Source organism: Bubalus bubalis, chromosome 2, assembly GCF_019923935.1.
Source record: "Bubalus bubalis isolate 160015118507 breed Murrah chromosome 2, NDDB_SH_1, whole genome shotgun sequence".
In the NCBI taxonomy this organism is placed as follows: domain Eukaryota; kingdom Metazoa; phylum Chordata; class Mammalia; order Artiodactyla; family Bovidae; genus Bubalus; species Bubalus bubalis.
In genome coordinates, this window is record NC_059158.1 from 70,762,206 (window position 1) to 70,786,746 (window position 24,541).

The window sequence follows — 24,541 nt, forward strand, 5'->3', positions numbered from 1 at the left end:
CACGTGCTGCAACTATTGAAGCCCAAGCACCCTAGAGCCTGGGCTCTGCAACAAGAGAAGCCACTGCAATGAGAAACCCACGCACCCCACCTGGAGACTGGCCCCCGCTCACTGCAACTAGAGAAAAAGCCTGGGCTGCAAAGAAGATCCAGCACAGCCAAACAAACAAACAAACAAAACCCCACTGTGCCCCACTGTTAACACTCTTCTTTGTGTTTCACACTCCCTGGAAGTCTACATCAGTGGTTTCCAACCTAAGGCCCAGAAACCCCTTGGAGATTATGCTATTATAAAGGTGGGGGGTGGGGAGGTAGAGCTTGCAAATGCACCTATGAGCAAGTACTGCCTGCAGATCGAATACGTTAAAACACAATTATTACCCTGTTGAAAGGCATGAGAGTCTGTGTGTCTCATATTCCATATAGTTCAAAGTCACACAGTTTGACAATTACATATAATTAGTCCTGTTTCCCATGGAATCGATGGAAGTTTACCTGTGAAATGTGCCCTTATTACTCTGAGCCAAAACTGTTGCCAATATCCTTACAGAATTCACAGGACATGCAAGGAGGCGTATGGTCAGTACTCATTCATCAATATTTGTGAATTGCTACAAGGTCTTAAAAGGAGATGATGTCTTATAAATCCACAGAGTTGTGTGATGATCAGTTTAGACATTTATATGACAGAAAGATGCTTTCGATCATGTAATTTCAAGGACTTAATTTACGTTCTTTCATGTTTATAGATTTTACTTTCCCTAGTTAATTTCAAAAAGTCAATAATACTGGAAGATATTACTGAACAAAGCAACTGGCATCCATGAGTTAGGTAAATGCAAGAACTGTGTCCCACGCACAGCTGCACTGTGAGTCATAATGAAAGGAGGCACCACACCTGCACTGGAGAGCTCCCTGAGCACCGTGTTACCATGTCACAGGCCCCCCTTTTTATTTCTGAACGTGACTTAGTGTGACTCTGGCCAGCAAAAGAGGTAAAAGCTACAATGTCAGAGGCTTCCTAATATCCTGAAGCCAAGTTTACATTCATCATCATCATTTAAGAAGATACTGCATTCGCTCAGGTCAGTGTCCAGGTGTTTCACTCATTTAGGAGAACATTAAATATTGGTACCACTGAAGTATTACTAAAAGAGAATAACTTTCATGGGGTTACAATTCCAGCTCTGTGCTCCACATCTTCCCTTCTCCAAAGGTCAACGGAGTCAAAACCCAGTGTTACGTAGAAAACTTTCACAATGTAAAATTCAAGCCCCTTCTGCTCTGATGACCACAGAGTTCTTTTGTACAGAAATAAAGCTTTTCCTGTTGGTCTTGGAAAAAAAAAAGAAGATACTGAGAATTTTCTGTCTCTTCTGAATGATGAATACATACACATATCTGTCTCAGTATCTCTGCAAGGCCTTTAAGCTTTCTAACCGAGATGTGGGAGTCCCTCGGTCAGAGAGAGAAAGCATCCCAATACAGCTGAAAACACAGTGACGAGGAGCTGGATGTCTGGGTTCCTAGTCACAGTTCTGCTACTTCAAAGTGTGCCATCTTTTGCAAGTCACTGAGCTTGGTTTCTTTATTTATAAACCGAAGACGTGAGGCAACCGGATAACAGCAAAGCCCCTTTCGACTCTGACAGACTACTCTCTGTGTCCTTTCGTCCAGGATCACAGTAACACTTGGGTATTTGGAGAAACCCATTATAGAACTAGCTCTCATTTCAGAACAGATACAATCCAGCTTTTAAAAAAGAAAAGGTTAGGAAACAAATCTGGGTAAAAAAATGTACCCATTTCCAGTATAAATCTGCAACTATATCTACAAAACACTGAGTCTTGAACCACTAATGAAACAAGGGATAATTAAGTTCCAGGTGTTGGTTATGCTGAGTATTGTATGGGATGTGGAGATCCTTTCTCCAACTCCGAATCTCAGTGGTATTTGACTATCTAACTTCTATTTTATATTTTTCCAATTTATTAATCCCAAGAAACAGTGAGAGATGCAGAAACTCAAGAATTCTAATTTCTTTGTACCACTTTTTCTAAGACCTTTAAAAAATCAAGACAGTTTTTTTTTGAGCAGTTTTAGGTTCACAACAAAACTGAGGGAAAAATACAGAGATTTTCTGTATTAGCCCCTATAGCCACAAAGGCACAGCCTCCCTCATTATCAATACCTCCTCCAAACTGGTACCCTTGCTACAACTGATGAACCTACGCTGACACTTCAAAATCACCCGAAGTCCATAGTTTAAATTACGATTCATTCTTGTTGCTGTTCATTCCACAGGTCTGGGCAAACATCTGACGTTCATCCACCATTATAGTATCCTTTTGCAAAATTAATTTTTATCTGAGTATAGTCACTTTAAAACGTTGTGTTAGTTTTTAATGTACAGCAAAGTGAACCAGCTATGTTGTTGATGGTTTAGTTGCTAAGTCACATCCAACTCTTGCAACCCCATGGACTGTAGCCCACCAGGCTCCTCTGTCCATGGGATTTCCCAGACAAGAATACTGGAGTGGGATGCCATTTCCTTCTCCAGGGGATCTTCCAGACCCAGGGATCAAACCCTAGTCTCCTGCATTATAGGCAGATTCTTTACCACTGAGCCACCAGGGAAGCCCCTTGAATCAGCTATAAGTACACATATATCTCCTTTTTTTTTTTTTTTTTTAAATTTCCTTCCCCTTTAGGTAGGTCTGAAATAGGAAATAGCAACCCACTCCAGTATTCTTGCCTGGAAAATTCCATGGACAAAGGAGCCTGGTAGGCTCCAGTTCATGGGGCTGCAAAGAATAGGACACAGCTGTACACACACACCCATTTAGGTCACCACAGGGCACTGAGTTCCCTGAGCTATACTAACATAGCTATACTATATAATTAATGACTAGAAGTTAACCTATTTTCATTATAGTATCTTACAGAGTATTTTCACCACTCTAAAAATCCTTTGTGTCTATCTGTTCAACCCTCTTCATCTTCCAAACCTTGACAACTATTGATCTTTTTATTGTCTTCATAATTTTGCTTTTTCCAGAATGTTATATAGTTGGAATCTTACACTATGTAGCCTTTTCACATTGGCTTCTTTTGCTTAACAATATGCATTTAAGATTCTTCTGTGTGTTTTCATGACTTGATAGCTCATTTCTTTTTTAGTGCTGAGTGATACTGCATGGTCTGGATAGACCAGTTTATTTATCCATTCACCTACTAAAGGACAGCTTGGTTGCTTCCAAGTGTTGGCAATTATGAACAAAGCTGCAATAAACATACCAATGCAGGCTTTTGTGTAAACATATGTTTTCAAGTCCTCTGGGTAAATACTAAGGAGTGTGATTGCTGGATTGTATGTTAAGAGTATGCTTACTTTTGTAAGAAATGGCCAATCTGTCCTCCAAAGTGGCAGATAACCATTTTTGCATTTCCACCAGCAATGAATTAGAGTTTCTGTTGTTCTACATCCTCAGCAATGTTTGGTGTTATCAATGTTTTGGATTTTGGCCCTTCTAATAGGTGTAAACAGGTATCTCATTGTTTTAATTTGCATTCCCCTGAGGACATACCGATGTGAAGTATATTTATCTTCTTTGATGGAGGTATCTGTTAAGGCTTATTTGTTAATCAAGTTGCTTGCTTTCTTACTATTGAGTTTTTAAAGAATTCTTTGCATATTTTGGATAACAATAATTTATCTTACATATATTGTCTCCTAATCTGTGATTTGTCTGCTCATCCTCTTGGCATTGTCTTCCACAGAGCTGTGGCTATTGTCTACTCCCTAAGTCATGTCCCAATTCTTTTGTGACCCCATGCTCCTCTTTTGTAGCCCACCAGGCTCCTCTGTCCATGGGATTTCCCAGACAAGAATATTGGAGTGGGTTGCCATTTCCTTCTCCAGGGGATCTTCCTGACCCAGGGACTGAACCAACATCACCTGCATTGGCAGGCGGATTCTTTACCACTGTGCCACCCTTAGCTTTTTCCCTTCTAAGGGAAGCCCTTAGAAGTTCTAATTTTAATGAAGGCCAACCTCTTCCGTCTTTAATCCATTGGATCCCATAGCCCTAGAGAGGAGGATATTAAGCTATTTTTTGTTGAAACATTAAAAAGAAACCCATCCTTAAAACACTGCATTTCACTGCTGTCTACTTCAAAATGTTAACGTTTCCCCTTTGAAAATGAATATTAAGTTTAACGAAACACAATGACAGTTCATTTATGTACCTTGATTCATGAGATGCTCCCCTTGGAGACAGATTCTGAATACTAATAGTGAAATGGAGTTTTGCTAACATTTTGATACTAACCTTAAAAGCTGATAACATTTGCATTTTTTTCCCATCAAAAACAATTCTCTTTTGCAATATGCATTAAAGAAAATTTAATGATCAAACAACTGGGGATATTTATTTCATTTACTGCAGATATTCAATTTGAAAACAGACATACTTTCAAGACTGGCATTCTAAACTTTCAAGACTGGCATTTTAAACACGTATGTGTACTTTTTGAATCCTCCTATGGGAGAAGGCAATGGCACCCCACTCCAGTACTCTTGCCTGGAAAATCCCATGGATGGAGGAGCCTGGTGGGCTGCAGTCCATGGGGTCGCTAAGAGTCGGACACGACTGAGCGACTTCACTTTCACTTTCCACTTTCATGCATTGGAGAAGGAAATGGCAACCCACTGCAGTGTTCTTGCCTGGAGAATCCCATGGACAGAGAAGCCTGGTAGGCTGCAGTCCACGGGGTCGCAGAGAGTCGGACACGACTGAAGCGGCTTAGCAGCAGCAGCAGCAGCAGCATGGAGTAAATAAACTAATTCAAGTTTGCATCTCTATTATGATACCTTGCATACAGGCAACGTTTTGCTTTAGATATTGATTGTGTACATGAATACATATGCCTTCCAGACTGAACTGGGGACACCACAGCCCAGGCTTCTTGCCTCCACCTGGTATAATATTAAATATTATACTAAATATTAAATACAAAACACTAGTCAAAACATCCTACACATGGTCTCTCATTAAATAATAACAGCAGCAACAATATTAAAGTTAAGATCAGTAGGAGAAATCTGATAAAAACGATAAACTAGAGCGCTCTTGTCCAAAAAGGAAAATCCAGAACCACCATGTGTGTGAGGGGCTTGTCGGCAACTAATTTTGCTCTGCTTTCCCATACCAAGTTTCTCATTGCTAGAGATAAAAGCCTTTCTCCAAGAAAAAGTTCAAACTGGGAAAAGAGTTGCAGGAGGGTCAACTAAAGTTGAAATTTGCTCAATACAAAATTTTCCGTTTGAACTGCGGCCATCTGTTTTCTGATCTCTTTAGCTCACACGAATCAGTTCACATTGAGGCCTGCAGTCATTTCTGTCCTGCCAAAGCCAGTGACTAATATTTGAGCTTCACCTTCCTGAACCCCTTCTCTACTCAGACAGCTTGAAACTTAGCTTTTATGAACAGGCAAAGGAGTAGGTAGAGAAACAGACCATGCCTATTTTAAGTTCCCTTTGCAGTTCTATTTTCCATAATTTCATTAATCATTTCCTCAGTGCCTTTTACATGATCTTACAGTCATTGTTTATTCACCCCATTATTTTCCACCCAATCATCATTTTTTCATAATCTTCAATGTGAATTAGAAGTATTGGTACAAACTCATGAAGCAGCTTATGTAAAGATAAAAATTTCTAAGTTTATCCTCTGAAAAGATCTGTAAATAATGACAAACCAAGTAGTAATCACCACCATGAGTGTTTATATTGTGTCCTGAAATACAATTTCTATTAAAAGGAACCAGAGCTCCTTGGAGAAATGGCTAATTTCAGGTCTGGGAACAAAAAATACAATGAGATAGGAACATCTTGCTATCAAAGACTAGTAGAACCACATCATAAGTAAACAGAAAGATAGAAAAATAGATGACATATTGATGCATACACGCATGGATACTTACGTATATCATATACCTACAGCTCAGAAGCCAACTGGAGAAGGCTCCCCTAGACAAAAACCAGACAATTTGATCATCAAATGAAATAATTACTGCAAATGGATTGAAATATATCAAATGCATTTAAATCCCAAAGTTCATTATGATCTTTAAAAAAAAAGCACTGGTCACCTTTAAAGGAGGATACCTAACTAATTCATTTTGAAACTGGTAAATAAAGGGGAAGGGTCAGCATTTATCCTGCTTTTCTATTACAAGCTGTACCTTGACACAGAACAGTTTCTCTTTACAGGAACTAGTAATTTATTCCAGCTAATAACTGAAGAAAAATGTTAGATTACCATTGTACATCTCCTAATGAATGAATGGGATCTCAGCAATGACCATCAATGGCTGCTAGGATTACTTCAAAAGTTTAATATGGGGAAACAAGTCATCCAGTATTGACTCAAACTTAAACAGCAGAGGGAATAAAGCCAAAGTTATTTTTACTTTTCAGGCTCTCTTCTTTCCAATCATTTTAAGAAACTACAAGTCATTCAGCAACATCAGTGTACAAGCTTTCTTTGAGAAAGAAACCACTGCCAGTCAAAGGAGCCAGAGGCACCTATAAATTAGTTCTTCCTTGAGTTCACTGTTCTACTTATGAAACTTCCTTATATAAATTCTTACACATTTCCTCTTTAAAAGCTAAACGAATCATTCTGCCTTTTTTTTTTTTTTTTTGGTCTGTGTTGTTCTTTTCTAACCTAAAATAGAGATAATTGAATTAAAGAATTCAAAGAAAATTCCCTACAGAAGAAAAACACATTTGGATCTAATTCTACTTTTGAGTCTTCACTGATTTAAATAAAATGAAATGAAAAGCAAGATCTGCATATACTAATGGAACCACTATTTTGATCATTTCTCTTCTACTTAATTAGCAAAACTGAACCATTAAGTAATCTAATTAAAAATGACAAGACAAGTAAATGACTTTCTGGATCTTACAATTATCAGTACCTGACCTTAAAAAATCAGCACAACCTCAAATGGAGTTTGAGCAAGAGGGTGCCAAGAACATATAAGCAAATACATTAGGAGAAATTGGTTGAGGGCCTGAGGGGTGAGAATGCATGCCTTAAAAGCAAATGACTAAGTTGGTAAATTATTTCAGGGTGAAGCACTCCTTCATCATCAACCCTCAGAATGGAATCAGCACTGTCACTGGAGAGAATGATGGATCCTCCATATGTAAAGAAAAACTCTTCATGTTTATGCTGCTGCTGCTAAGTTGCTTCAGTTGTGTCCGACTCTGTGCGACCCCATAGACAGCAGCCCGCTAGGCTCTGCGGTCTCTGGGATTCTCCAGGCAAGAACACTGGAGTGGGTTGCCATTTCCTTCTCTAATGCATGAAAGTGAAAAGTGAAAGTGAAGTCGCTCAGTCGTGTCCGACTCTTCGTGACCCCATGGACTGCAGCCTACCAGGCTCCTCCGTCCATGGGATTTTCCAGGCAAGAGTACTGGAGTAGGGTGCCATCGCCTTCTCCGCTTCATGTCTATATGTGCACTCAAAGAGAGATGAGCCAGAGCCTGGGTTTTCAAAGGCTATCTATCATTCAGGGAATCATCTTTCTATAATTATGTGAAGATATAGCTCCCGTCTCAACAAATAGCACTGAATTCTAGGTGAAGAAACTAAAGCTTCACAGCCATGATGCTGAACAAAAGAAGCCAGACTGAGAGATTCCACTCCTATGAGGAGTTCAAGAACAAGCAAACTAATATCAGGTGAAAAAATCAGAACAGTGGTTATCTGAGATGAGGGGGGAGTTGACTGAGAGGGGGCATGAAAGAACTTTCTGGGAGACAGAATCATCATGAGAGGGGTGTAAGTTACATAAGTACATCCATTTGTCAAAACTATATAGCTAAGATTAGTACTTTCCAGTGTATGTAGCGGAGAAGGCAATGGCACCCCACTCCACTACTCTTGCCTGGAAAATCCCATGGATGGAGGAGCCTGGTGGGCTGCAGTTCATGGGGTGGCTAAGAGTCAGGCATGACTGAGCGACTTCACTTTCACTTTTCACTTTCATGCATTGGAGAAGGAAATGGCAACCCACTCCAGTGTTCTTGCCTGGAGAATCCCAGGGACAGGGGAGCCTGGTGGGCTACCATCTATGGGGTCGCACAGAGTCGGACACGACCGAAGCGACTTAGCAGAGCAGTGTATGTAGACCTTACTTTGAAAACTATGAAAACCACCAGCATGTGGCGGTAAGAGCTGGTAAAGGTATAGATGATATAAGATGGCAGTATGTTGATCATTGTTGAGGTTGGGTGATGGGTACATGGGGATCCACCATACTATTCTGTTTATTTTGTACATGTTTGAAATGTTCCAAGAGAAAAGTCTTTAAAAAAAAAAAAAAAAGCTAGAACTTTCATCTCCTCCCACTACTTTGTAGCTATTGGGTCTCTGGATTTTTTCTGAACCTCATTTTATTAATCTATAAGCTGGAGATAAGGAGTGGTGCCCACCTCACTCAAAACAACCCTGGAATGTTGCTAAGTATCATGGAAGGCAATGGATATAAAACTTCTAAACTGCAAGTAATATACAAATATATAAAATCAATAATAATGAAGATTTGTAATTACTAATAGACTACATTCCATCCTGGAATGTCTGAAGAGATCATTAATATATTTCTTTCAGTAGTAACATGAGGTATATCCACTCATTTTTCATTAATTCTTACCTGAAAAAAACCATAATAAAGCTGGTTAAGTATAAAATATGGATAACATAAATGTTACTCATATTTGGTCACAGAATATACTATATGACTTATTTTGCATAATAATGCAAAAATGTAGGCCTTTAGGAAAAGTTTGAGTGTCTTGTGTACATACCAACTTGATGGCTGAAAGAAGATGCCTAAAACCCGACGACAGAAGGAAGATGGTTTAGGATTTTAAATGATGGTGATAATTCACATGATCAAAATTGAGAATCTATTCTTACAAAATCCACTGAAGCTTGGCCATCCAAAACAATGTTCATATAAAAGTCACAACATTAGAGATAAGAAACATTAAATTCTTAAGGCAAATTGATTATACTTTGTAAGCTAAACATCTGGCTTTCCAATCTTAAGGCTCAACTCAAGGAAGCTCAGTGGACATCTGGGCTCCGTTTATTTTATTTATTTATTTATTTAAACCTATTAGGCTAACCTTACAACTATCACAAAATACAACTCAAAGAAAGAGGACAGGGGAGAGAGAGACTGTGTGTGCTTTCCAGGTGTGGTTCTATTCTAATATCCCAGTCTAATCTCCAAGAGTCAGATGTACCCTGAAAGAACAACAGGCTAGGGTGGTGTGCTGTCATGGGACCACGTTTCAAATTAAATAAGCATGTCAAAGCAATGTTTTAAATAAGCACATTCTTGTTCAAAATATACTTTAATAAATCACTTGGATAAATTCTTTTGCATTAATCTTATCTTCAAATGATAGCTGTACATACCAAGTGCCCACTTGTAGTGTGCCCATGTCTTTTAAGATCTGGGTTAGGGGAACATGTTCCTTTCAGTTCAGCTCTTCCTGTGGCCTTTGGTTCTGCATGAAATGACCTGGTGCACTCCTCAAATGCCATGGCCATTTTGTCCATGACATCCCTAAAAAGTGCCAGTCAACACTGCCAACCCCTGAGTTTTAGGATGGCCCAAAGAAGACCATCTGAATTGCTGCTTATGAACTTACTTAACAAAAACATGACTGAAACTGTCCATTTCTTATTCCTTTGTTAAGGTAAAGAACATTACACAGTATCTCAGTTAAAGAACTGGTCAATTCAAGAAAAAGCAAAGCTTGAGGCTAAAACCCTCACTCAGGCTATCACCCTGTTGGCTAAACCTTCACATTCTAGTTAGAGTTAGGTTCTAAGTTCATATTTCCTCTTACAGTTTGACACCTCCTATCCGTGAGAGGGATCTTTCTCCTAAGAGACTATGCTGCTTTCTCTAAACACCGGCTTTTTACTTTTTTTTTTCCTCTAAAACATCACAGGGCTGTCCAGCTTTTCTGCCAAAGAGAAAAGGTTCCCAAGGTCCACAGAACTATGTAACTGGCCGTGTGGCCCACTGAATCAAGGAGCTTCACTTCTCAACTGTTTATCCCAGATCCTGATTGCCGCCTCTTGCAGCAGAGAAATCACAGACATCAAGGTCAAACCACAGGATGATGTGAACTCCAAAATTTGAATGGATTCATTCCAGGGATTTTAGACCAGATGACTTCCACAGATGTCATTTTTAACTGAAGTTCTATCATTTAGAAGGAAACACTGACAAGTGGGAAAACAGAGGAATTTAGTGAGAACAGGGTGTTTGAAAGGAAGCTCTACAGGATTTTAGGCTGACCCCTTCCTCTGTTATCTCCCTTCTCCAAACGAGTTCATTTTATCAAATCTGTCCCCACTTTTCCCGTAAACCCAGGCCCTGATATCACACTGTGAATGAAGGAAATGAAGGTGAGGGGCTAATTTGCTAAGTAAGCCTCAAGACAACCTCCACAGTAGCAACCACCCAAAAAATGGAGCAAAACCCTTACAGAGTTTCAGCCAGCGGAGGGTAATGGTGTCAAGACCATAGACAGAGCTACCTCCCTGAAGACTTAAGTTCCAGAGAACACCAGTGAGTGAACAGTACAAAACAGCAGCCCCCAAAGCTCTGCAAAATCACCTGGGGACACTGTTAGCAGTATTAATACTTGAACTGCATCCCAGTCCTACTGATTCAGACTCTGGTATAGGCCTGGAAACTAGAATCTTTAATAAGCTCCTGAGGTCGGTGCTGCTGCTGCTGCTGCTAAGTCACTTCAGTCGTGTCCGACTCTGTGCGACCCCATAGACGGCAGCCCACCAGGCTCCCCCGTCCCTGGGATTCTCCAGGCAAGAACACTGGAGTGGGTTGCCATTTCCTTCTCCAATGCATGAAAGTGAACAGTGAAAGTGAAGTCGCCCAGTCGAGCCCGACTCTTAGCGACCCCGTGGACCGCAGCCCACCAGGCTCCCCCGTCCATGGGATTTTCCAGGCAAGAGTACTGGAGTGGGGTGCCATCGCCTTCTCGGAGGTTGGTGCTAGGATTCGCAAACTGGCCAATCCTGGTAGCCATCACAGCTAGCCTTTCTCAATTTTCATCTTGTGCGCTCTCAGAGTTGCCAAATAAAATATAGGACATCTGGTTAAATGTGAAACAATTAATCATTTAGTGTATCTCAAATATTGCATTTAATATTACACTTTAAAAGACCGTGTTCTTTTTTTTTTTTTTTTTGGCTTCACTGGGTCTTCGTTGTTTGGAAGGGCTTTCTCTAGTTGCGGTGAGTGGGGGCTACTCTTCACTGCGGTGTGCGGGCTTCTCATTATAGTGGCTTCTCTTGTGGAGCATGGACTCTAGGCACTCGGGCTTCAGTAATTCTGGCACACAGGCTCAGTAGATGTGGCTGGAGGGCCCTAGAGTGTGGGGTCCGTAGTTTTGGTCCACAGGCTTAGCTGCTCTGCAGCATATGGAATCTTCGTTGACTAGGGATTGAACCCATGTCCCCTGCATTGGCAGGCAGATTCTTATACACTGTGCCACCATGGATATCCTAATATTACACCTTTTTAAAATTAATTTCTACTGGATTATGGTCACTTTACATTGTTAAGTCAGTTTCTATTGTACAGCAAAGTGAATAAAAAAAAATGCATGCGTGTGTGTGTGTGTGAAGTCGCTCAGTCGTGTCCAACTCTTTGTGACCCCATGGTCTGTAGCCTACCAGGCTCCTCCGTCCACGGGATTTTCCAGACAAGAGTACTGAAGTGGGTTGCTATTTCCTTCTCCAGGGGATCTTCCCAAGCCAGGGATCGAACCCAGGTCTCCCGCATTGCAGGCAGACACTTTACCGCCTGAGCCATCAGGGAAGCCCTATATATATATATATATATATATATATATGGATATATATATATCCCCTCTTTTTTGGATTTTTATATATATATATATATAGGGATATATATATATCCCCTCTTTTTTGGATTTCCTTCCTGTTTAGGTCACCACAGAGCACTGAGTAATAATACTCTACTTTTATATTAAAAAATGATCCCTTGTTTGTCTGAAGTTCAAATTTAACTCGGAGTCCTATATTTCTATTTGCTAAATAATGGCAACTGTCAGGCCCACCTCCACTACAATGATGGATGAAATAAAAATGCACATAAAAAACATAACACTGCTATATCCACTTTTGATTTGCTAACTCAGAATTTATCTCTTCAGAATATATAGCATGTAGACAATACAGAAAATAAGAAAATGAGTATGGTGATATTACTCAGATAGCCTCAATTTCCCCAACTGTGAAATGGAAAGGGTTGGACCAGATCTAAAATTCCTGTAAACCACTGAATTATTAACAAACCTTTACCCTTATCAAATTTAGTTATCAATGTCTGAGATTCTCATGTCTTCTGGAAGAAGTTTCTTCACAAAAGCAAATCACCAACCAACTCAATTTGTCATCCATTTCTACTTTTTCAAAAGAATTTCTGAAACCTATTTTTGCACAGCTCACCAGTGGTAATGTCTCCTCTTATACAGTGATTTCAATGTTCTTTAATATTTGCTACCTTCTACAGATTCTGTCCACAGTCCACATCAGAAATGCTCAGGGGTTACAGAGAAAATAGTGCTCCCTCATACTGATCACATCAGGGGCCATGATCACACATGGTAATCACACAGGATGTACTGCTTACCAAAAACTCATATTATTTTAGTAAAGATCCAAAATTATTCTAAGATAGAGATATGCCATGAACTCTTCAAGTCAGGAAGGAACAAATAGCAGGCGTCTAATTCATGCTGACTAAAGGCAGAGGATGAGATGGCTGGATGGCATCACTGACTCGATGGACGTGAGTCTCAGTGAACTCCGGGAGTTGGTGATGGACAGGGAGGCCTGGTGTGCTGCGATTCATGGGGTCGTAAAGAGTCAGACACGACTGAGCGACTGATCTGATCCGATCTGATCTGAAAGGCAGTCTACAGTATTAGCATTAATCATAAGGAGTAAGTAGGAATTATGGATCTCTGTACATACAAATTTAGTTTTACTCAAACGGCCTTGATCAAGTAACCAATGTTGGTATCTATGATACTGATGGCATCTAACTTGGTCATAGTTGTTTAACAAAGACCCTTGAGCTCCTCTCGAAAGTCTGAGTTTAGGCACTGATCATATGAGAGCAAAAAAGCTCTTATTTTTTGTTTCACTCAAATTATTTCTCCTGCTTTAACTGTTTTGATTTGGGCTGCTGCTGCTGCTAAGTCGTTTCAGTCGTGTCCGACTCTGTGCGACCCCATAGACAGCAGCCCACCAGGCTCCTCTGTCTCTGGGATTCACCAGGCAAGAATACTGGAGTGGGTTGCCATTTCCCACTCCAATGCATGCATGCATGCTAAGTCGCTTCAGTCGTGTCCAACTCCATGCAACTCCATGGACAGCAGCCCACCAGGATCCTCTGTTCACAAGATCCTCCAAGCAAGAATACTGGAGTGGGTTGCCATTTCCTTCTCTTTGATTTGGGCAATTATGCTAATTATAGCAGCAGACTATGGTCCATGGGTCAAATCTTGCCCTCTGCTTATTTTGCAATGAAAGTTTTATTGACCTACGGCCATGCCCATGTATCTGTGTAGTATCTATGGCTGCTTTCACACTACGACAGCAGAGTGGTTGGCAACAGACTGTATGGCTCACGAAATCCTTAATATATACTATCTGCCCCTTCTGTAAACTGTGCCAATCCCAGTTGTAAATGACTAACATTAATCCCACATTTAAAAAAGAGAAATGAAGTGACAGTATTCCAGGCTCTATATCTTTTGGACAACAATTTTCTAAAAATGGATGGTAGCTTTCCAATGCAGGAGTTATTTCCAGCGCAATCAAGAACTCAGCCTTTGCAACCTCTCAAGTGCCCAGGGAACATTTTTGGTGTAGTAGCTCATACAGTTAACTGTAGTTTCAATGGAACACCACTCCTCAGTCTCAGATATTCTTAAGGATCCAAAGGATAAACACACAGGCACAGACGTATGAGAAAACACATTTCTTCCTGCTCAGAGTTCAGCATTTCAGGAGACGAAATTACACAATGATAAGCACACGTGTAGGACGGCTGCTGCCACCAGTATCTGTAGTCTGATGAGGGAAATGCAGTCAAATAGGAATACAGAAATTGTCTCCATTTGGCGCTGGTGCCTCTGAGGGTATTGTCACTGTTATAGAGATTTAGAATCTAAATCAACATAGTTCTGTGGTTTCACTGCTTTAGGCAGGAAGAGTGTGTGATCAGAAAGAACAACTATCTTCAAAACCGAGACTACTGGGAGCCTTAAAAGATCTCCACACAGGTGCCCTGAAGGACAGACTTGATGGCCAGAAGACATATGGTTTTTGAGAGGGCTTCGCTGAATGCCACCTCCTCCGCAGTAATCAACCATGAAGGGCCCCTTGCAATCTCCTTTCTGCTCCCACAGAAAGCCCTTGTAAGCAGACATGACACACTCACGGTTACCGAAATTTTATGCCATAGAAAATTAAACACAGATATTCCTCTAGTTGAGAGGAGCAGGAAGAAGAAGAAGAAGAAGAAAAAAAAAACCATAGTAACTGTTGCTAAGTTTGGCTTTACGGTATTGACAGAGTAGATGGCTTACCAAATAAAAACTTGAAAAACTGGGTCTAATTCAATCCTTCAACCCCTGTGGGGGATCAAAAGGGGCTCTCCCACTGGGATGGAAGCAGAGCTGAGGCTCTTTCACCCTCCTTCAGTTCTGCCTCCTCCATTATGGACCATCTTTCACTCCCTGAGGCCACCTCTCCCTTCCCCTTGTTGGTCTAAATGTATGTCTTGGGCCTTAAGTCCCTGGGCTCCCCCTGGACAAACAAGAGAAACAAATACACACCCACAACCCTGGAGGGAGAGACACCCAGCTCATCTCACTTCAGGGGTGGCCAAAGCTCAATATGCTTGAAGTGAAGTGTTAGTCGCTCAGTCATGTCCGACCCTTTGAGACCCCATGGACTATAGCCCACCAGGCCCCTCTGTCCATGGAATTCTCCAGGGGATCTTCCCGACCCAGGGATCAAACCCTGGGTCTCCTGCACTGCAGGCAGGCTCGTTACCACCTGAGCCACCAGGGAAGCTCCAATATGCTTCTTTTTTTATTCAAATATTTGAAGAATGTCTCCTGTCTGCCAGGATTTGTACTTAGGTTCAAAGGGAACAAAAACAGCCCAGTCTTCTCAGAGCACTGATAGGTGGAGTGGCACCAGGAGGAAGATAGAAGATAGATAATCCCTCAGAGTCTAAAATTATATTATAAGCGACTCTAAGACTATGAGGGTATAAATTGTGTTCAGCATTCTGAGGGTGAGGAGCGGGAGTGTGAGAATATAAGGGGGACTCATCATTTTTATCAAGGGATCTGAGAAGGCTTTGGCTCCACCAAAGAACATTTAAAACGAAACTAGGAGGAGGAGCAGGAGTTGCTCAGGTGAAGAAGGGAGCTGAGGAGTATTTCCGGCAGAAGGACGAGCAGGTGCAGAAGCCCTAAGGACGAGAAGGTCTGGCTCAGTCAAGAGAGGTGAGAGTGAGGCTGGGAAGAGGAGCAACCCCTTCTAAATCAGAGCAGTGACTTCTACTCATTCTAAGTACAATGGGAGGCCATGAACAGGGGAGGAAGAGACCATCTGTGTGTGAGGACTGGTCCTGAGGGGTAGGAGCAGAGGCCCAGGAGATGATGGAGGTCTGCTTTGGGAAGGGGTGGCGGGGAGGCGTGCAATAGGTGTGCAGAACAGAGGCATTAATCAAGGTATATCTGGAAGGCATGATCAACCGGGGATATACTGACAAATGAGGGAGAAAGAGGTACCAAGGATGTCTCTTGATTTGCTAGCATGAGCTCCTTGGTAGGTAGCGCACCATTTACCAAGATAAGAAATACTTTTGGAAGATACTGTAGGGTGAAGCGTCAAGAATTCCACTTTGTAAACCACACAGCATATCTGTAAAGAGCACAGTAAGATTTACTGGCTTCTCTGCAAGCTTCTGTGCTTCTTTGTTCATCATCTGTAAAACGGGAATTATGTACCAACTTCATGATGGTTGCGATAAAAAAACTGATGCATATAAAGTGAAACACTTAGCATGGCAAACAATAATCTCAGTAAAAGATTAGCAGCTATGGTTATTATTCTGCACTTGAAATGTCTTATCGGCAACCTTAGTAAAATGTCCAATAGGCAGTTAGATAGCTGGGCTCTACGGCTCACAACTCTCCTGGTAGGAGATAGTGGAAAGGATCCTGCATGTTCAGGGCTTGGGTATGCTGCTGTGAGATTATGAATCAGGCATCTAGTTGGAGACTTCATAATAGCATTTGAAGATTTACTTATAAATTGGCTAATAGGTCAGCATCTGGGTATCAACAGCATAAAGATGGCACCTGAAGTTGTAGAAAACAGAAGTATTTGATGCAGAAGTGAGTCCAGAGGAAGAAAAACAGAGTCAAGGAATAAGCCTGTAGGGAGTTCCCTAAACTCAAACACAAAACAAAGGCTGAAAAGTTGAAGGAAAGGCAATAGACATAAAAAGGTTCTGTACATTTACCTATTTCTTCAAACCGAAAAACGACAGTCAATCTTACAGGAGAATCAGTAACTCCTTATATATCAGAAATATATACAAAGATATATTTGCAAGAACATTCACTATAATGCTATAAAGAGCAAAAATGACCTAAAACAACCTAAATCAACAATAGCACACGGATTAGGTAAAGTGTGGCACATCTATGTAAGAAAATAAATGTACAGCTAGTAAACATCAGGTCATAGATGATTTATTGGGAAAATGTTCATATTTTATTGGTACCTCAAAAAAGCAGGCTACAAACTAGCATGCACAATGTTTTGTTTTAAACAGTGAATGTTTTGTTTTTAAAAAAATACATAATAGAAAAAAAAAAAAACCCAGCAGGGCATACAATACCAGAAAATTAAAGTTAATTCTGGATAATAAGATTTTAGGTGATTTTTTTCTTTCTTTGTACTTTTTTATTTTTCAGATATAGCATGAGTAGATGCTACTTGTATAGGAAGAACATGAAACAAGCCAGATAATTTTTACTCTTCCTTAAAAATACCTGACACTCTTTGTCTTCAAATCCCCAAACCAAAGCTCAAGAGAAACACTGAGACTGAAGACTTGACACAAACATCTCCCTTCTCCTCCTTGCAGAAAAAGGAACCCGACACTGTTGCAGGGACAGACAGCAGTACTTCCTGAGCCTTCTTTCATGAAATAGAATCATGTTCTCCACCAGGGGCTGTTCTTTTCTAAAAACTGACATCAGGGTCATGAATCGGACTATATTCTTTGTTGATCTTTAACAACACACACTGAGAGAAAATCATAAAAAAAGATTCGTTTCATTGTAAAAACAGAAAGTCACACAAACTTCCAGTTTGTACATATTTACATACCATCACACCCATAACCAAACCTGAAATTTATTTTAAAGAAATGTTAAACATTTTTAGAGGACCTTCACTTCCCTATAGCACTCGAAATTTATCAAGAAAAATTACATAAATAGGCTTCGCAACAGGGGATTAAATGCTTTCTGATAGAAGCAAAAAAGCCAGGTCTCCTTTTCTTCCAGTACATGGTATCCGTGCAACCTCAGCTAAGTAGTTTCGCTTTTCTTAGTTTTCTTATCTAAAAGTGGGGAGAATAAAACTTTCCTAGCAGGAACCTTCAGGTTTGGAGGACAATAACAGCTGCATGGACTCAAATCACGCTAACATCCTTCTCCCAAGACCACAGAATCAATAAGAGGGCAAATATCATCATGAGACCCAAACCATTCAGCATTATTAGGAACAGGGAATACCACAAGCTTCAAACTACCTGTGAGTGGAGAAATAAACACCGACTTCAAACTCAGCTCCTGCTGCTGCTACAATCCAGGGTGTGTGAAGAGCAGGGAAGCCCTGTGAACAGGAGAAAAGCGACACGGAGATGAAGTTCAAGCAGAATCACCCCCCAGAAAGGGAAGGACAGTCCTGCACCAACAGCCCACACACCACACTCAGGCCTGAGACCTGGTAGTTCTCAGCACCTGCTACATGTCAAGAAAGGGCTTAAAGGTGAGAAAGACCCAGGACCCAGAAAATTAGTGCTTCTAGAAGAGAAAGAAGTAAAGCAAGGAGCGGTGCCAGGATGGTGAAGGATCTTAGAAGGAGAAATTGAGGACACTGCACACCCCAGATCCTCTCCATCCACCAGCACCACCATCGTCCCTTAAAGAAACTGCACCTCTGACAGAAATGAGCGCTCCTGAACCAGGAAACAGTCATGAAATGCCCAGGAACAGAAAAATATCAGCACAAAATCGAACAGCTGCTGAAAATTCTCCCCACCAAAAATCATGAAACAGAAGAAAACCATAACACAACATTCCAAACTGAATTAAATATTCTCACACAAGCACTTGGAGAATTAAAAACACTTAGAATCAGAAATACAAAAATTAACAACAGAAGTAGACAAAGAACAGAAAAGGAAGAGATGCAATGAGAGTTGATTGAAATCAACAAAGACAATAAAAGTAAAAGACAAAGGATGCTTTCTTCAGAACAGAAAAATAACTTACAAGATGCCCAAGAGAAAACAGGTTTGATTGAGTTGAAATGTATTAAGTGGGACAGAAGAATAAAGCCAACAAAAGCAGGAAATAGTCAAGAAGTGGAGACGTTTGGGAAATGGTGAGAAGTTGGATACACAACAGCACAGGGAAAAGTTACAGAGAGAGAAAACTGACAGACGAGATTGGAACCAAATTTATTCACTCAACAAATATTTTTGAGTGTCTACTGCATTCAAGGCCCAGTGGCTAGACACTGTGAAAGGAACTGGCTCCCGCCCTGTAGGGAAGACAAATAGGAGTCAGGGACCTTTCATCAGGACAGTGATGTAATCAGACTAAATTGAGAGGAAAGTAACTCTAGAAGCAGAATGGAAGACTGTCTGGAGTGGGGCGAGACTGAAAGGGAGGCTAATTACGAGGCCATAATAAATAATTCTAAGAAAAGAGTATCAGGGTTTCCCGATAACCCCATATAAAGATGCCACCAAGGCTGCTATTTTGGGGAAATGGGGGAAGGATTCCATAATAGATGGAAAGAATTTCTGCTCCATTCTGGGCATCGTGTGGTATGATATGTGGAGATCGGAACCCCAGGAGAGCACAGGAACTGGAGATGCTAGAGATGGTCATCTTTTGGTTGATAGGGGCAGCCGCTGGACGTGAAGAGATGGCTGTGGATAACTCGGTTCTTATGCCTCAGAGGACAACTTGATACCCAGACCTTCAGTGTCAATACTTAAGGGGTAGAGGAGAGGAAGAGCACTGGAAGACAGAGCCGCAGCAGGCGTCCTGAGTCCAAACCGCAAGAGGAGACACTCAGGAAACGGCGGCTGGCCCACTGAGGCAGCCTCCATGCAGACCAAAGAGAGGAAGGGCCGAGATGAGAATGCAGACACTGCTGGAGATCTTACTGATAAGGAACTTTCAGGCTGAGGGGTGAGTGACATTCACACAGGAGATTTAGGACATGCTCTCACAGTTGGGGGAAGAAGGGAGGCAAAGGATGGTGACAGGAAGGGGAAGCTGGATCAGGAGAAAAACTTGGAGAAGAAAGACAGGAGAGAACCAGTGGTAAGGGCAGAACTATTGCTGTTGTTCAGTCGCTCAGTCGTGTCTGACTCTTTGCGATCCCATGGACTGCAGCACGCCAGTTTTCCCCTCCTTCACCATCTCCCGGAGCTTGCCTAAACTCATGTCCATTGAGTCAGTGATGCCATGCAACCATCTCATCCTGTCACCCCCTTCTGGTCAGAACTATAGAAACACCAAAAGAGGACAGAACTGGTAAAGCAAGAGAGGAAGGGGTCAGGGTCTAGACGGAGGCTTTGAGGTCTCTTCCAAACCTGTGAGAGCAAGGAGGACGGGGTCTGTGCAGGGTGCCCGGGCATATGAACATGTTCCCCTTCTTTGAACTCCTATAGGCCTGTTCTATGGAATCTTAGGCTGGGAGCTTAGAGCCTAAGACACGGCTTTGTGTGCTGGTCCTGCCACTTACCACCTATATACCCACGAACATGTCGTAAATCATGTGAAGCTCAGTTTTGCCATCAGTAAACTAGGCAGAACCCTATGAGTCACACACACTCCCCACCTACTTCATAGGATTGCTTCAAGGCCCCAAAACGCAGCATGTATGCAGATGTACCTTAAAAGACAGAACAGCCCCATGGATAAATCGTTGGCTTTTATCATTCCATGTATACTTGTTTCTCACTAAAGGAGGATTAGTTCAACCTCTGTGCATTCCACACAGGGTTTAACAGAGTATTTTGTACCCAGGTCACCACGCACTGACTTGGACTAACACCAGCCTGCTCCTCACGACAGTGTGAGACTGCGTTGTTTTCCACATCCTGCAGGGCTACACAGGACACCACCATCCCTAAACTCAGTTCCCAGCCTGAGTTTTTAGTAAGACTCCTAGCAAACAACAGAAAGTGCTTTGTAACAGCATTTTCAAATTAGCAGAAGTGCAATTATGAAAAGCCTTCCATATGTTATGATTTTTTTTTAATTAAGAAGAAAACAGTAAGCAATCATATTCCAAGCATACTCAGCCAATGGATCTAGAAAAGACATCTAGAGAAAATGCAACCACTACCTCCCAGCTGATCAAGGAGACAGGCACACCTCCACACAGCCCCTCAAGTGGCAGAAACCCACAGGGAGTGGAAGACAAGCTCTAGTTCTGCCAAATCACCAAGTAAGAGGTTGCTGCAGTCAAATCCATCATGTCACTTTCCATTTGCATTCCCTTTAGCCCTGAAACGAAGCATACTCTGGAAAAGTACGTTTTAATATGGCTTAGGCTAGAGCCTTACCTACCGTTCAATCAAAATCTTATTATGGAGATAATACTGGATCTGTTACTTACACTAGGTAGGGGGAAGAAATAACACATGCAGAGAAATAAATTTTTATTTCACAACCAAAGCAGCAAATTATTTTTGCTGTTCTACGCAGTACAGTAAGGCTCATACATTTTAAACAACCTGGATAAAATTATTTTTTCCATTCGAGGCAAATCTCAGTAGTGATTTAAAATTAAATTGTTAACCAAGTGTCAGGAACCATGAAATAAGCATAAGTGGTAGTCTCTCTTTGAATAGAAATACCAGGATATTCAGAATCACATGAAACTCTAAGACCACACAGAAGCAGTAGCACCAGCTACTGAATGCCTTTAACTCAAGAGAGCCATCAACTTTCTACCTCTAACTCTAAGGGGGAAATGTTAGCAATTTGAGGTTATTATTATCCTCTTTTTATTGAAGACATTCACTTGGTCACTTATGCAATATATTAAGCCTCTATTACATGCCAGACAGTGTTAGGGATTGGGGATATGGTGATACATCAAACAGACCTGTCCTTGTTCTCATGGACTTATGGTCTGATGGGGGAGAGAGATTAAAAAATTAAACAGCTAAGCATATGATTATAAACATTAAATACTAGAAGGAAAAGATATGGTACTATGAGAAATAAATAACAGGGACTGAATTCAACTCGAGAGGAGAAGGTGGCTTCTTGGAGGAATTAGCAATTTAAGCTAAAAACTGAAGGCCAAAGTGGGAGAGGAAACTCTAGCTAAAAGGAATAGCATGTGCAAAGGTTCTGAGGCAAGAAAGAGCTGGGCATACTACAGACCTGAAAAGAGACCAGTGGAGCTTGAGCAGAGTATGCCAGGACAGGAGGGAGTGAAATGAAGTGACGCTCGTAGGTAGGAACCAAATATTCAGAGCCAAACAAAGGATCTGCATTTTGCTTTGTCGTTTTCACTTCCTAGTGCAACAGAAGGCAGTGAAAGGCTTCACACAGGGTACAGACAGAATGGAACTTGTATTTTTAAAAGAATGGATGGAGAAGGATAAGAAATGGGAAAACTATGGCAATGGAAATGGGAGAGGAAGATGAGCTTGGGATATATTTCGGAGATGAATGGATAGGATTGCTCAATAAGGGTGCAGGAGAGCAGTGAACGATTGAGGCAGCAAACAAGATCCCTGGTGTCTGACTGGAGCAACTAACTGAATGGGGAGCTATCTCACATGAGGACAGAGGCACAGGCTTAGCCAGTGAGTAAGGCTAGTTTTGACCAAACTGTTAAAAAGTTAAAGATGTCTGTGGTATCTCCAGGTAGAAATGTTAAATAAATGCTGGGATAATATGAAACAGAAGTGTAAGACATGTGGCATTTCATTCTTAAGATCTAGGTCAGTAGCTACATCAGGTAAAGGTTGTCCAGCCTCCTTTGAAGGAGTCATTCCCACCCTCTCATTCACTTCCTGGAGAAGGAAATGGCAACCCATTCCAGTATTCTTGCCTGGAGAATCCCATGGACAAAGGAGCCTGGTGGGTTACAGTCCATGGGGTCACGAAGAGCTGGATACAACTGAGCGACTAACACACACACACACGCGCACACACACACGCACACACACTCACTTCCAGACGCAGTCCATTCCCTGCCAAGGAGCAAACCAAGGAGATGGATACATAGGTCCTCTCTAAGAACTGTGAACAATTCTCGTTTTCAGGTAGAGCAATTTATATCCTGAGAAAGCAAAGAAGTCTTTGAAATGTACCAGCTACATGGGGTAGTAGATTTTATAAATTGTTATGTTATCAATTTTATATAGCTTATAAATTATATACTTATATAGCATTACAAGGGTGCTAAGTCACTTCAGTCATGTTCTACTCCTTGTGACCCCATGGACCAAAGCCCACCAGGCTCCTCTGTCCATGGGATTCTCTAGGCAAGAATACTGGAGTGGGCTGCCATGTCCCTCTGCAAGGGATCTCCCGACCCAGGGAGTGAACCAGGGTCTCTTATGTCTACCTGCACTGGGAGGCAGGTTCTTTACTACTAGTACCACCTGGGAAGCCCCATATGTATATTTATATAGTACTAAAATATATAATATTATTTATTATCTATTTATAAATAAATTTTATATCTGAAAATGCAAGTACATTTTTGAAGGCTTTATGTGTCTATATATCATATATATTGTTTCTCAGCTGTAAGTATAGAAAAACCTTAAAATGATAGGTTTTTTTTTAATGTTTAAGACAGGGCTTAGATGATTAAGTGAGCTCATGTAACGTCTCTTTGATAAAAACTTATGGCATTACCATCCCGCTCCCATTGTGGCCAACTAGTAGTATTTTGAAAAACCCCACAAGATGGTACCAATCACTGTTTCCATCAGGCACTGGTTTATGGTCTCAGGTTACAGGAACTTCTAATTCATTCATCTCTGACCCCTGCGTTGATTTTGTGTTAGCTTTTAACTAAATTTCCATGATTCAAATTTTTTGTTCATTCAAAGCTTTCACCAATTGAAATAGGAGCAAAAACTGCTAAAGAAGCAGGCTCGTCACTCTTGACTTTGGGAAGGGCGACATTTAACACCAGCCAGACGGCCGAAGGAAAAAATGACGTCATCCACATCCGCTGAATCCCGGCGAAAGGGAGGAGAGAGGAGAGCAGACAGTGAAGCCAGGAGTGATGTGGGAAGTGAGATTACATTTTACTGGAACGCGGCTGCTGAGCTAGACAGCTGCTCAGAAAAGAAAGAACAGGCAGGTACTTTGTCAAATGAGATTAGAAGAATCAAATGCTGTTACTCAGGCAAGTAAAACACGGAGTCTTAGCTGCGAAAGATTAAGACTTAAGCGTTCCCTTTTCTTGTAGGGAACGCACATTTTCCATATCTAACCTACTTTAAAAGATAGCTTCTCAATCACTCTTTCATAAGATATATTTTAAAATCATCTGAAAGCTACTCTTATCCAAGGCAATCATGTTAATTTGGCACAATTTTATCAGACATGTTTTTTAAAGGCACAAAATAAAACTTAAAATGACCAATACACAGTATGAAGTAACATAATTTCTGGAGTAAAAAGCCTATCTGTGCTTTATGCGCTTAATTACCTTAAATATAAACTTCTGCCATGAGTATGTATCCATGCAGAATGTCACTAGTACATTTAAAGTATCAAATCAAAATGGATTAAATATTTAATCACAAGCCATGCCCATGGTCATAGAATTAGGTCCCTAAAGTAAAAAGAAAAAAGCAAGAAGCAACTGTAATCCATTGCTGTCACATCATTTATTCAATCATTGTTTTCTAAGTGCCTAGTATGTATAAGGAACTATGTGATCAATTATTGAACCAATGGGTAGGGTGATCAATTACTGAATCAAAATTAGGACATTGTTTGAGAAGTATGAATGGGCCTGTGGAAATGATTAGCAAGGATAGTGGTACAGAAATAACAA

General features: G+C 41.1%; 1 protein-coding gene across 4 annotated transcripts in view; it reads right to left on the reverse strand.

Annotated features, from left to right (window-relative positions):
- OSBPL6 (oxysterol binding protein like 6) overlaps positions 1-24,541 on the reverse strand; it is a 218,996-nt gene that overhangs the window by 135,337 nt on the left and 59,118 nt on the right. For 2 of the 4 annotated variants that reach the window (XM_045163791.1, XM_045163790.1), the window contains exon 2: positions 18,006-18,088. The exons of 1 other annotated variant lie outside the window; for it this stretch is intronic. The gene's annotated coding sequence lies outside the window, so the exon portion shown is untranslated. Of the gene's footprint in view, positions 1-5,984; positions 6,031-18,005; positions 18,089-24,541 lie in introns of all 4 variants that reach the window. One more of the 4 variants, XM_045163792.1, reaches the window with a different exon arrangement.